We start from the raw sequence: 12,459 nt of genomic DNA, 5'->3' as shown, positions 1-12,459 counted from the left end.
ACTGCAAGAAACCGTAACATTTGTTAAGAATTTGTCACCAAACCTAATTTCCAGTCACTCTGGCATGACAAACGATCTTAAATTGAGCGTACCAAAACCAAATCAGAAATTATGCACTCCATTTTCATATGTTCCGTTACAGAGGAAGATCCAAGAGTACTATGTAGTTTAATTCCCACACCATTCCAAAACTTAGTAACATAGAGTCTGTAGCGTTAAGAAACGAATGAAATCACTATAATTGAGCAAGGCTCCAGAGTCCGCTGGAATCTCTGTAGATCAAAGTAGTTTGCACAGTATGGACGTAGATGCTGATTTTGTGGCGGACTCAGCCCCTCTTCTAACCATTACATACCGTAGATCCCTCGGAAAAAAACAATGTTCCCAATGGATGAGAGAAAGCGCAAGACATTCCCGTCTGCATGAAGAGTAGCACAAGACATCCACAAAACTACAGTCCAATATCATTGGTATTCCTCAGTTGTAGAATTTTGTCCTGAGTCACAACTTCAAGAGTATCTCGAATAAAATAACTTCCTCTGTGCGAACCAACATGGATTCCGCAAACATCGGTCATGCGAAACACAATTCACCCTTCTCTGGTATGGCATCGTGTGGCCTAAGATACTCAGTTACATATTCCGTGGATCATTTGAATGACTTTTAATGGAAATATTGTGGAACGAGTTATGATCTTCGGCCTGAGATGCCTTACATTAAAGAAAAATACTTAAAAGTATAGATAATAGATGAAGGTGAATCTTGCTGGCCGCATGTATGTTGTGACAATAGCACTGTACATGTAATATGGAATAAAGAGTTACACAAAATATAAACAAATAGAGTGGAATATTTACTACGTAATCATAGACTAAATGAGTTACTACCATATACGACAGAGCTTTCCTTTATGTTGCCATGATAGTACAAATAAATTTTGTTTGATACAAAACCTTAAAAGCAGCAAGTCAGCACAGAAAGCCATGTGAAATCCTCTGACTGAAATCGGGAATCAGAATGCACTACAAACGGACAGTCTTGCTAACTAAACAGCTTAATGAATTGCATTTCAAATTTGTAAGGTCATTGACCCATGTCGCCTTATGCAGTTTAATGTCAGTATTCATGCACACATTAACAATTTACAACTATACGCAGAATCTATGCCAAATAAAAATTTTCAGATCTTGCCTCAAACAAAACAGACAACGAATCTACATATCGTTCCAATACACACATATATTATCATAGAGTTGTGAACATCATTGATATAACTTTCAGCTGAGCTTGCTGAATGAACGACTCAAATATAACATTGCTCCCAGAGTAAAGAAGAATAAGATGAAGAATTTAATTATCAGCACCAAAGCGAACTGTGCCACACCCAAATTAAACCGCAACACACAGAATGCCACAGCACATAAAGCAAATGAAATTATAAAGAAAAAGCTTAAAGAAAATGAATTTACAGTATCATCCCACTAGCCATGAAGCCCTCATAATAAAGGCAGATGAAAGCAACGTAGCTGTACTGATGTACCAGAGACACTGCAATAACGAAATTTTTTGAAGCCAACAGTATCACTGAACAGTGAACTAAAAGCAGGCCACACCCAAAAGTTCCAAGATAAGCTCAAAAAGCTGCTTAAAATCTGCAATTTTCTACTGACCAATAGAGAATCCCAGAAAAAGACACACTCACAAGAATTCAAAAGAATTTAATCACATACACAAAGCTAAGCAATGTAGAAATTTATGAACTCATCATGTAACATGAATTAAACCTCTCACATAATTGTTTTCCATTCCATTTGAACATCGGCTATGCAGGCCTGCTTACTAACATGTTTATACATGACCAGAAACAAGAATTCTTCTTAACTCGTCCCCAAATTACAGATAAAATTATAAATTATAACAAACATATGGGTGACACAATAATACTTTTCAGTCATCCACAGGAAGAACTAAATAACCCAGCAAATGAAATGAATAAAATGTATTTAATACCAGATTGATAGTCAAACAATAGAGAACTGAAGGAATTAATGTTCTTGATATAGCCGTTTCCAGTCACAATAACAAGAATCCACTACCACTGCTGTTGCCATTAACAACACCTATGCCAACTTAACCAGCATAAAATTGCTTTCTTCAGATCAGCTGTGAATGGTATGCTCCTCATTCTCATCACTCAAGCAGATACATGTAATGAAATGAACATCCTTAAATCTATAGTCCAAAATAATGAGTATAATACCTCTCTCACAAACGCCCTTGTTGAACAAATCCAAAATACACTAAAGCAGTCACAACTATCAGTCCACGTTAAAACAGAAATATCAAAACTTTACAGCCTTCCATTCCAAGAGAACGTGTTGTACAAGCTTGGTGATGTTTTCAGACGATCTAATATAAAAATATACTTCCATGCAAATAATAAATTATAAAACAAAACTATTCACAATATCAAATCCAATGAGGATTGGCATCGGGAGTCTGGCATATACAAACTCACATGCCCTTATTCTTGCTTCAATGCACGAGAAAGAGGGACAAATTTTGCAATCCACTACAAAGAACATATGGATGAACTCTGACTAAAAACCGTAAACCCGTCCAGCTTTGCTCGTCATGAACAATCTGATGGTGAAATAAATGACAACCTTTCTGTGTTACACGTTTCTGACAAAGGGTCATAGATGGATCTCCTTGAGCAATTACAGATTTACATTCCAAAGCTAAAATTACCTTAAAAGATCCTTAACGAACGAAATGAATCAAAACGGAATTTCTAAGACGTTCTGTCACCAAAATAGAAAAGACAATAATAAGGTACATTCATCATCCTCATGAATTATTATTCTTTTATTCATGTAGCAATTATTCATATAACAACTCTGTCTACTGATAACTGTCTTGCTCTTCATTATTTATATTAACATGATGACATGAAGAAAATCTCTGTCAAGCACGGTAGTAACTCATTCACTCTTTAATTTTGTATTAAATGTTCCACTCCAGATTTTTATATTTTGTGTAACTTTTTAATACGTATTATAAAGATACTGCCAATATAAGGACACATCGGCAGCTAGCAAAATTTACTTACATCTCTTACCAAAACTTGTAAATATTTATCCTGTAACATAATGCATCTCATGCCAAAGATCCTGATGTGGCAAAGTGTGATAGATATCATACTCATAAGCTTCGGTTGGGAAGGGTTGTAGCCTGTCCCCTATGTTATTCAATCTGTATATTGAGTAAGCAGTAAAGGAAACAAAAGAAAAATTCGGAGTAGGTATTAAAGTCCGTGGAGAAGAAATTAAAACTTTGAGGTTCGCCGATGACATTGTAATTCTCTCTGAGACAGCAAAGGACTTGGAAGAGCAGTTGAACGGAATGGACAGTGTCTTGAAAGGATGATATAAGATGAACATGAACAAAAGCAAAACCAGGGTAATGGAATGTAGTCGAATTAAGTCGGGTTATGCTGAGGGAATTAGATTAGGAAATGAGACACTTAAAGTAGTAAAGGAGTTTTGCTATTTGGGGAGCAAAATAACTGATGATTGTCGAAGTAGAGAGGATATAAAATGTGGACTGGCAATGGCAAGGAAAGCGTTTCTGAAGAAGAGAAATTTGTTAACATCGAGTATAGATTTAAGTGTCAGGAAGTCGTTTCTGAAAGTATTTGTATGGAGTGTAGCCACGTATGGAAGTGAAACATGGACGATAAATAGTTTGGACAAGAAGAGAATTGAAGCTTTCGAAATGTGGTGCTACAGAAGAATGCTGAAGATTAGATGGGTAGATCACATAGCTAATGAGGGGGTATTGAATAGAATTGGGGAGAAGAGGAGTTTGTGGCACAACTTGACAAGAAGAAGGGACAGGTTGGTAGGACATGTTCTGAGGCATCAAGGGATCACAAATTTAGCATAGGAGGGCAGCGTGGAGGGTAAAAATCGTAGAGGGAGACCAAGAGATGAATACACTAAGCAGATTCAGAAGGATGTAGGTTGCAGTAAGTACTGGGAGATGAAGAAGCTTGCACATGATAGAGCAGCATGGAGAGCTGCATCAAACCAGTCTCAGGACTGAAGACAACAACAACAACCTTTGTCCTTACATTCAGCCTGTATGTGTATTTATAATCGAAAATGTACATTGCCAATACAAATTTGGCATGTGCACTACAAGTACACAAAACGAACAACTTTTCCATTTCATAAACTTTACTGCACCAATAACTAACTTCTCGTGATTTCTACCAGTACAACGACCACGTCATCTAGCTTTCCAGATAATGTGCATGTAGCACCTCCATCTGTAGATGAACCTGTAGTGTCTGGTAAACTTGTTAATGGTATGGAACATAACTCGTATCACGTCTCAACAAAGCGAGCTGTTCGAGTTGTTGCAAGTTTGTACCAAAATAAACCGCCAATTTAAATCACAGTTGCAGTTCGCCATCGATTATGGCTGCTCTGAAATTCAACGATATTCACCGACCACAAGAAGGTCTAGTACAATTCCGACTGGGTGACGTCACTCTACAGTAGTATATTACTCTCACAACACATGCAGAAAGGAGAGGATAAAATGTTTCAAGTGAAAGGATACAAACTGTAGTTCTATAAACTCGAGAGAGCTCCATAACTTGAAGCCCATCTCGGCCAGGCATCCACTTTGAGGTTGACGAGAGTAGTTGGCGTGTTCAGTGCTACTACCCCGCCTACACTCGGCCTCACGGCACGATAGAAATAATGCTTGAGGGTAAATCAATAAGTGAAACAAAATATTCTAAATTCTTATAAATTCTTAGATGTTTGTATTGACAACAACCTCAAATTGAAGTCACATGTTCCAAATATCGTTAAACGTCTAGACTCTGCAACTGTTGTATTATGGCTAATAGATTTTGTGGATGGAAATGTCTAAAACATCACTCTACTTATTTCCATCCACTAATATCTTATGGGATCGTATTCTGGGTACCTTATCTTTGATGAAAAAAATCATTTGTTGCACAGAAGCTTTTAATAAGGATCATGCGTGTTGCCCACTTTACAAACTCTTTTAGACAGTCATTTTGCCATGCTAACAATATCCACAAAGTTCATTTAGTGCCTCATGAAGTTTGTTGCCATTAATCGTAGTGCGAAAACAACAGTAACCTTCAAAAATTTAATACTAGAAGAACAAACGACTTTCAGTATCCTTCAGTCATTGTGGCAGAGAAAAGTGTGAGGTATTCAGACATACAAGTCTTTGATCACCTGCCCAGCGATGAAAATAATGTGATCAATAATAAAATTAACTTAAAGCACAAACTGAAATCATATGTGCTTGGCGATTCCTTCTCCTACACTGAAGACTTTATGAACAATGAACATTTAAAAATATGGTGTGTGTGTGTGTGTCTGTGTGTGTGTGTGAATGAGTGAGTGAGAGAGAGAGAGAGAGAGAGAGAGAGAGAGAGAGAAGAGAGAGAGAGAGAGAGAGACTGAACATGTATCATAGTTTACTGTTGATTACTGTATGTAAAAGAATGACATGTTAAGACAAGGATAAGAATCGTGATATTTTCATATTTTTTATTAAGAAAGTCTACTGTATTTGTAAAACTGACTCGTTAGATACCATAATAAGAGTTACCAATAACAATTCGGAAAACAAGCAAATAGCTAAAATAAAGTAAAATAAACTTAAGGCTTTCGTATAAATTGGTGCTGAATACTCTTCAGTACGTACGCTGTAACTCGGCCGAAATGAAAAATTCCCTAATTTCATTACATATTTATATGAAAAAGTCATGTTATTGACAATTTTCGATTGCAAATGTCCCGCTTAATCCATTGGTATAAAACCGGCGTTTGTGATTTATTGTTGCTATAAATAAATAAAATATCGTGGCACTTAAGTTTTCTTTTTTACAGGAGAGTATATTATCTGCAGTCATCGTAAATAAACGTTATTGTCGAATTTGTTAGTGGCCATAACGTGGAAAACATTTCAGAGAAACTATAAACCTAGTAATAAATTTTGTCTTGTAATAGACATTCCTTTCTGCCTGTTCATTGCATTAGTTCCAAAAGGCTACTGGCAATACTTTTAGGATATCAGACTCATAGACTAAAAGCAAGGTTAGTTTAAAACTGTTTCTTTACTGCTCTGTAATATATTTCAACAGGCGTAATGCATCCCTACTGTGCTTAGTATTCTCAAGCAGGAGATGAGCTGATTGGTGTCTGAAATCGCCGTACTACTGTCAAGCGATTGGAAGCTGCTGTGTTAGAGAGATTATCGAGTCAGGTACTAGAGACACCAAAGTTTACTCAAGTACTATTCTCTCCTGCGGATACTCTCTCTTCTACAAGAAATATATGATCTACCATTACTCGTCCACTTGACTGAGTGGGGTTCCCATATAAGTCTAGCGGTCCTGTACAGGAGAGACAGGAACCAGGAACAGACGATGTTACACTCATCCACCTAACCAATAAGTTCGAGGTGCTGTCTTCCATTGAAACCGAAACTGAGCAACTGCGTCCTGTGCAAAGACGAGGAAAACGCAAATGGATAGGGTCTATCATCATCATTATCACCATAATCATTTAAGACCGATTATGCCTTTCAGCGTTCAGTCTGGAGCATAGTCCCCCTTACAAAATTCCTCCATGATCCCCTATTCAGTGCTAACATTGGTGCCTCTTCTGATGTTAAGCATATTACTTCAAAATCATTCTTAACCGAATCCAGGTACCTTCTCCTTCGTCTACCCCGATTCCTCCTACTCTCTACTGCTGAACCAATGAGTCTCTTGGGTAACCTTGCTTCTCCCATGCGTGTAACATGACCCCACTATCTAAGCCTGTTCGTCCTGACTGCTACATCTATAGAGTTCATTCCCCGTTTTTCTTTTCTGCCATTGTTCCCATCTACTAGTACCTGCAATCATCCTAGCTACTTTCATATCCGTAACCTCAACCTTATTGATAAGATAACCTGAATCCACCCAGCTTTCGCTCCCATACAACAAAATTGGTCGAAAGATTGAACGGTGTGCAGATAACTTAGTCTTTAGACAAAGTTGGGAGTACTAGCCTTGTGCGTGGAAATTCAACGAAGCTCACGGATGCAGCATTGTGTCTAGAGCTGACCATGGCCCCCTAGTTCTGAGTCGAGCGGAAGGCTTGAATAAGAGACTGCGAAAGTTCTGTGTCAAGCTAGACAGTAGTCTCCTATACTTGCGCCATAGGGTTGAGAACTGTAGCGTCCCCCTAAATGGCACAGGTGAGTTCTAGACATCAGAAGCAGAGGCACAGATAGCTCACTGTGTATGGGGTGAACAACAGGTGACTCTCCATCCAATCCATGTAGCTATACGACACCCGGATGTATTAGCGTAAAATCGAAAGAAACGCTCCCAGCGGGTGAGAGTATTAAAATCCAAATAGTTAACTGCCGAAGCATTCGCAACAAAGTGACAGAGTTTGAAGATCTCCTGAAAAGCGTAATACTAGATACGGTGCACAAATCTGGTTAAAATCAGAAGTTGACAGCAGTGAGATCCTTGGGGAAAATTGAAGCGTGTTCTAAAACGATAGGCTAATGGGAAATGGAGGGGTGTATTTAACGCAGTAGACAAAAAAAATCAAATACACCAATATAGAAATTGAATTGTGAGATTGTTTGACAAAGACTAAGTATCAAAAATGGACATAAAATTATAATAGGATCCTTCTAGTGACCTCTAGACTTACGTCCCGATGAAACCGGAAACATCAGAGAAAACCACAGTTCACTTGTACGTAAGCTTCTTAATCATATTTTAATCACTGGGTGGGACTTAAACATTTAACAATCAATCATATCGATGATGTTTTGTTATATGAGTCGGGCGCAGACACTAGTTGATGGCCCAGCACTGAAATCTGCAGCAATTTGCGGAAGGGTTGCACTTCTGTCACATCGAACGATTCCCTTCAGTCGTCGGTGGTCCCGTTCTTTCAGGATCTTTATCCGGCTGCAGCGATGTCGGAGATTTGTAATTTTACCGGATTCTTGATATTCACGGTACCCTCGTGAAATGGTCACACGGGAAAATCCCCACTTCATCGCTACCTCGGAGATGCTGTGTCCCATAGCTCGTGCGCCGACTATAACACCACGTTCAAACTCGCTTAAATCTTGATAACCTGCCATTGTAGCAGCAGTAACCGATCTAAAACTGCGCCAGACACTTGTCTTATATAGGCGTTGCAGACCGCAGTGCCGTATTCTGCCTGTTTACATATCTCCGTATTTGAATACGCATGCCTATACCAGTTTCTTTGGCGCTTCAGTGTAGTTTGCGCGTAGCGAGCGAGAGAATACGAGAATTTCGATTGTGATTTTTGAAGGCCACATATAACGGTGCGAGCTGCATAAAACGAGAACAGTAGGGGCAGCTGAATCACCCTGTGCACATATGACAGGTAGGTTTTCCTTGTATGATGTATTTGGATTTTTATCTCTACCAGCAACAAAGTTTCACTATGGCTGTAACTAATAAATAAATGTACAGAAACGGGACAAATAAATGTAATATTAGTTCCAGATTCTGTTCTACATGTAAACATAATACTATAGGAAAGTCAAGCTAAAATTTAGATTCGATGTTGACGACATGTGCAGTTCGCTATTCTCACTCCATAGACATTCTGTCTATATTTTTTAGGAAAAACATACCGATGAGAGTTCACCTTATAAACTTAAAGTGCAAGGATTTACCACAGTTGCCTCCAAAGGCCATGAAAAGCATGGAATCCCAACACTTATTAAAAATGAGCTATTGAATAATACTACAGAGCTTCCCATACCCACTGACTTTGCCACAGGGATAAAAGTAAATGACTTAACGGTGGTCAACGTGTAGAAACCTCCATCCAAAAACTGGGCATCTCCTGTCCTTCCTGATGTAAGCCACCCAGCCGTCTACATTGGGGATTTCAGATCTTACCATTTCAGATGGGGATACCACCCCAGTGATGACCAAGGTCTCCAGCTAGCAGATTGTGCTGATGTCAACAATATCCATCTCGTATACGATGATAAGGACAAGGGCACATTTACGTTCGAATGCATGGAAAACTTCAGCTTCGCCAGATCTCTTTTTTGTGACTACCAGTACATCTACATCTACATCTACATTGATACTCCGCAAGCCACCCAACGGTGTGTGGCGGAGGGCACTTTACGTGCCACTGTCATTACCTCCCTTTCCTGTTCCAGTCGCGTATGGTTCGCGGGAAGAACGACTGTCTGAAAGCCTCCGTGCGCGCTCTAATCTCTCTAATTTTACATTCGTGATCTCCTCGGGAAGTATAAGTAGGGGGAAGCAATATATTCGATACCTCATCCAGAAACGCACCCTCTCGAAACCTGGCGAGCAAGCTACACCGCGATGCAGAGCGCCTCTCTTGCAGAGTCTGCCACTTGAGTTTATTAAACATCTCCGTAACGCTATCACGGTTACCAAATAACCCAGTGACGAAACGCGCCGCTCTTCTTTGGATCTTCTCTATCTCCTCCGTCAACCCGACCTGGTACGGATCCCACACTGATGAGCAGTACTCAAGTATAGGTCGAACGAGTGTTTTGTAAGCCACCTCCTTTGTTGATGGACTACATTTTCTAAGCACTCTCCCAATGAATCTCAACCTGGTACCCGCCTTACCAACAATTAGTTTTATATGATCATTCCACTTCAAATCGTTCCGTACGCATACTCCCAGATATTTTACAGAAGTAACTGCTACCAGTGTTTGTTCCGCTATCATATAATCATACAATAAAGGATCCTTCTTTCTATGTATTCGCAATACATTACATTTGTCTATGTTAAGGGTCAGTTGCCACTCCCTGCACCAAGTGCCTATCCGCTGCAGATCTTCCTGTATTTCGCTACAATTTTCTAATGCAGTAACTTCTCTGTATACTACAGCATCATCCGCGAAAAGCCGCATGGAACTTCCGACACTATCTACTAAGTCATTTATATATATTGTGAAAAGCAATGGTCCCATAACACTCCCCTGTGGCACGCCAGAGGTTACTTTAACGTCTGTAGACGTCTCTCCATTGATAACAACATGCTGTGTTCTGTTTGCTAAAAACTCTTCAATCCAGCCACACAGCTGGTCTGATATTCCGTAGGCTCTTACTTTGTTTATCAGGCGACAGTGCGGAACTGTATCGAACGCCTTCCGGAAGTCAAGAAAAATAGCATCTACCTGGGAGCCTGTATCTAATATTTTCTGGGTCTCATGAACAAATAAGGCGAGTTGGGTCTCACACGATCGCTGTTTCCGGAATCCATGTTGATTCCTACATAGTAGATTCTGGGTTTCCAGAAATGACATGATACGCGAGCAAAAAACATGTTCTAAAATTCTACAAGAGATCGACGTAAGAGATATAGGTCTATAGTTTTGCGCATCTGCTCGACGACCCTTCTTGAAGACTGGGACTATCTGTGCTCTTTTCCAATCATTTGGAACCCTCCGTTCCTCTAGAGACTTGCGGTACACGGCTGTTAGAAGGGGGGCTAGTTCTTTCGCGTACTCTGTGTAGAATCGAATTGGTATCCCGTCAGGTCCAGTGGACTTTCCTCTATTGAGTGATTCCAGTTGCTTTTCTATTCCTTGGACACTTATTTCGATGTCAGCCATTTTTTCGTTTGTGCGAGGATTTAGAGAAGGAACTGCAGTGCGGTCTTCCTCTGTGAAACAGCTTTGGAAAAAGGTGTTTAGTATTTCAGCTTTACGCGAGTCATCCTCTGTTTCAATGCCATCATCATCCCGTAGTGTCTGGATATGCTGTTTCGAGCCACTTACTGATTTAACGTAAGACCAGAACTTCCTAGGATTTTCTGTCAAGTCGGTACATAGAATTTTACTTTCGAATTCAATGAACGCTTCACGCATAGCCCTCCTTACGCTAACTTTGACATCGTTTAGCTTCTGTTTGTCTGAGAGGTTTTGGCTGCGTTTAAACTTGGAGTGGAGCTCTCTTTGCTTTCGCAGTAGTTTCCTAACTTTGTTGTTGTACCACGGTGGGTTTTTCCCGTCCCTCACAGTTTTACTCGGCACGTACCTGTCTAAAACGCATTTTACGATTGCCTTGAACTTTTTCCATAAACACTCAACATTGTCAGTGTCGGAACAGAAATTTTCGTTTTGATCTGTTAGGTAGTCTGAAATCTGCCTTCTATTACTCTTGCTAAACAGATAAACCTTCCTCCCTTTTTTTATATTCCTATTAACTTCCATATTCAGGGATGCTGCAACGGCCTTATGATCACTGATTCCCTGCTCTGTACATACAGATTCGAAAAGTTCGGGTCTGTTTGTTATCAGTAGGTCCAATATGTTATCTCCACGAGTCGGTTCTCTGTTTAATTGCTCGAGGTAATTTTCGGATAGTGCACTCAGTATAATGTCACTCGATGCTCTGTCCCTACCACCCGTCCTAAACATCTGAGTGTCCCAGTCTATATCTGGTAAATTGAAATCTCCACCTAAGACTATAACATGCTGAGAAAATTTATGTGAAATGTATTCCAAATTTTCTCTCAGTTGTTCTGCCACTAATGCTGCTGAGTCGGGAGGTCGGTAAAAGGAGCCAATTATTAACCTAGTTCGGTTGTTTAGTGTAACCTCCACCCATAATAATTCACAGGAACTATCCACTTCTACTTCACTACAGGATAAACTACTACTAACAGCGATGAACACTCCACCACCGGTTGCATGCAATCTATCCTTTCTAAACACCGTCTGTACCTTTGTAAAAATTTCGGCAGAATTTATCTCTGGCTTAAGCCAGCTTTCTGTACCTATAACGATTTCAGCTTCGGTGCTTTCTATCAGCGCTTGAAGTTCCGGTACTTTACCAACGCAGCTTCGACAGTTGACAATTAGAATACCGATTGCTGCTTGTTCCCCGCATGTCCTGACTTTGCCCCGCACCCGTTGAGGCTGTTGCCCTTTCTGTACTTGCCCAAGAGTAATGACGGAATCCCAATGCAAGCAAAGCGAACTGTTTTGACACGCCTGCCGAAAAGCCAAAACTCACCAGTCATTGTGGAGTTTGGCCTGTAGGTACCAATCATATAGAGACCACCAATCAACCCGCAGGAACCTTCGTAAGGCACAACTGGACAAATTCCAATCTCGTGTGGAACAAACTGTGACCAGAATTCCTTCAATTCCGATAAACTATGAACGGTTTACTAAACTGCTGCTGCGAGCAGCCCAAGAAACTAACCCACGTGGAGCTAGAAGACAATACATACCAGACTTTACCAAACAATGTGAATCTCTTCTTCAGTAATACAACACTGGAAACCCCCAGACTGCAGACTCACACACCAAGCTTCTTGACGAAGAAAGAAGGAAACGTTGGCAT

This window comes from Schistocerca americana, chromosome 3 (assembly GCF_021461395.2).
Source record: "Schistocerca americana isolate TAMUIC-IGC-003095 chromosome 3, iqSchAmer2.1, whole genome shotgun sequence".
NCBI lineage: Eukaryota > Metazoa > Arthropoda > Insecta > Orthoptera > Acrididae > Schistocerca > Schistocerca americana.
Note: the sequence above shows the minus strand (reverse complement) of the source record.